We start from the raw sequence: 2,677 nt of genomic DNA on the forward strand, positions 1-2,677 counted from the left end.
AACCAAGGTTCATGCTTTTAATTATTAATTTTTCTATATGTGACAGTGGATTTTCATTGATGAGTTCATGAACCTTGGTTCTTTTCCCTAAAACTATATATTTATATATATATGTGGCCTGTGTGTTTTCTGTACTCTGGTTATTATTTTTTGTCTACGTTTTGTTTGCAATGCCCTGTACCCAGATATGCACCTATATATACAGGTAGACGTAGATATGCACATACTTGTACGTATATATGCATATACTCATTTATTATTTGTTTTATATATATATATATATATGCCTCATTTTCTTTTCCTTTCTTCAAATTAACTGTTCTTAAACCTTAGTTCCCGATTAGCCATAAACGAAGCAGAATATATATCTTATATACGACTAACGATTAAGGATATGATAGATGGATGGATAAATATATACACGCAATTAAATCTGCCTACATGTACAGGTTTGGTTTATAAAAACAACAGTAAATATTGTAACAATGACAAGAAGATATAAGTGAATAAAAAAGGAAAAAAAACACTGATTTATACTTAATCTCACCAGTAATTATGTTGCTCAGTGTCCTATTTGTTGTTGTCTTCAATAACGAAGCTAATTAAGGACTTAATTAATCCAACAAATTTGAAAGATTTGAAAATTCCGCGCTTTAAAAAGCAACTGACTACAATTGCGAGGTTAATGCCAGCGAAGACTCTGATTGGTTGATATTGTTTGAGAGTGTTGACTCATTTTATGTATGTATACAATACACACATACACACACAAAAGCACACACACACAAACACAAGCACACACACACAAACACAAGCACACACAAACAGCAGCAGACACACACAGATTGCTTCTGCTGAATATTAATAAATATCTATATATATATTATATTCACACAATATACACACCCACTTGGCATTCCTATATATATATATATTAATCTTCCGTTCTTTCCTGCTTGTTGGTGTGTGTGTGTTTATCTTCCGTTCTCTCCTGTTAGTTTGTATGTAATCACATTCATAGTGATTAGCGAAAATAAATTTGACATTTACTTAGGAACTTCCTTAGCCTAGTTCAGTTTTTGCTGGGTCTCGAAGGACCAGGGAGGTTTTTCTTTCTTCTTCCCTTTTATTATTTTGCTTATTTATTTTGTGACCATATGTGGGTTTGGGACTCAGTGCATTCTGCTGGAATCGATAACTTTCTAACATTTCCCCAATCCACTCTGACTGGTACTTACTTATCGACCCCGAAAGGATGAAATGCGAAGTTGATATAGGCATGATTTGAACTTAGAATGCAGAGTGATGCCAACTCATTTTATCCGATGCTGTTAGTACACTGCTAAGTCGATCAGACACACACACACACACACACGTAATATATAATGTACTGTTCCGTTATAGGTGGGATCAACAAAAAAGTTCTTCATCCAGAGAGATAAATATCATGTAATGCATGCAGAATTTAAATTCGAGCAACTATTAGTTTCGTGTTATGAAAACAAGATAATCTGACAAGCTTGTAAGTGAAGAGCAACCGACTCGCAACCAATGCTCGGGGGCTTAATAGGTTCTATATAGACAGAGAGCCATAGGCAGCTCTCTCTCTCCCTCACACACACACACACACACTCTCTCTCTTTCTTTTGTGCCAACGCACGAAATTCTCTGATCTCTGTTAGCAGGTGAAATATATATTCACATAATCATTATAACCATTCGCGCGCGTGCATTCGCGTGTGCAACTCGTTCCTTGCCTTCTCTCATCGTCTCCTCCCATAGCCTCTGTTTTCGTCCGTACAAGGAGCTTCACTCTGAGGATTGCCCGAAGGTCTGCTAGGTCAACTTTTTCAATCTCCTTTGTTTCCTTGTACTTCCCCACGAAGTGGAGGCGCAATGGCCTATTGGTTAGGGCAGCGGACTCGCGGTCATAGGATCGCAGTTTCGATTCCCAGACTGGGCGTTGTGAGTGTTTATTGAGTGAAAATACCTAAAAGCTCCACGAGGCTCCGCCAGGGGATGGTGACGAACCCTGCTGTACTCTTTCTCTCACTCTTACTTTCTGTTTCTGTTGTGCCTGTAATTCAAAGGCCCAGCCTTGTCACACTGTGTCACGCTGAATATCCCCGAGAACTACGTTAAGGGTATACGTGTCTGTGGAGTGCTCAGCCACTTGCACGTTAATTTCATGAGCAGGCTGTTCCGTTGATCGGATCAACTGGAACCCTCGACGTCGTAAGCGACGGAGTGCCAACAAACTTTTTGTGAGTTAAAATCCCATTTATCAGTATCAAACGCCACTCTTTGAGTCAAATTAGCAGCAGTCGATATATATTCACTTTTAATCCTTTAATAATTCTGTTTGTCCTGACCCCAGGACATATCTTTTAAGCCTAGTACTTATTCTGTCAGTCTCACACACCGAACTACTAAGTTACAAGGACGTAAACACACCAACCCCTGTTGTCAAGCGGTGTTGGGGGCATGAGGACAAACACAGACACAAAACACACACACACACACATAGATAGATACATACATATATACGGCGGGCTTCTTTCAGTTTCCGTCTACCAAATCCACTCACAAGGCTTTGGTCGGTCCGTCGCTATAGTAGAAGACACTTGCCCAAGGTGTCACGCAGTGGGACTGAGCCCGGGATCATGTGATTAAGAAG

At 39.4% G+C, this 2,677-nt stretch overlaps 1 long non-coding RNA gene across 1 annotated transcript in view; it reads right to left on the minus strand.

Moving 5' to 3' along the window:
- LOC106878843 (uncharacterized) overlaps nt 1–704 on the minus strand; it is a 3,726-nt gene extending 3,022 nt beyond the window's left edge. The window contains exon 1 of the long non-coding RNA XR_001410557.2: nt 548–704. This is a non-coding gene — a long non-coding RNA (uncharacterized LOC106878843). The remainder of the gene's footprint in view (nt 1–547) is intronic.
- Nucleotides 705–2,677: the final 1,973 nt, after the last annotated feature.

This window comes from Octopus bimaculoides, chromosome 25, assembly GCF_001194135.2.
Source record: "Octopus bimaculoides isolate UCB-OBI-ISO-001 chromosome 25, ASM119413v2, whole genome shotgun sequence".
Classification (NCBI taxonomy): domain Eukaryota; kingdom Metazoa; phylum Mollusca; class Cephalopoda; order Octopoda; family Octopodidae; genus Octopus; species Octopus bimaculoides.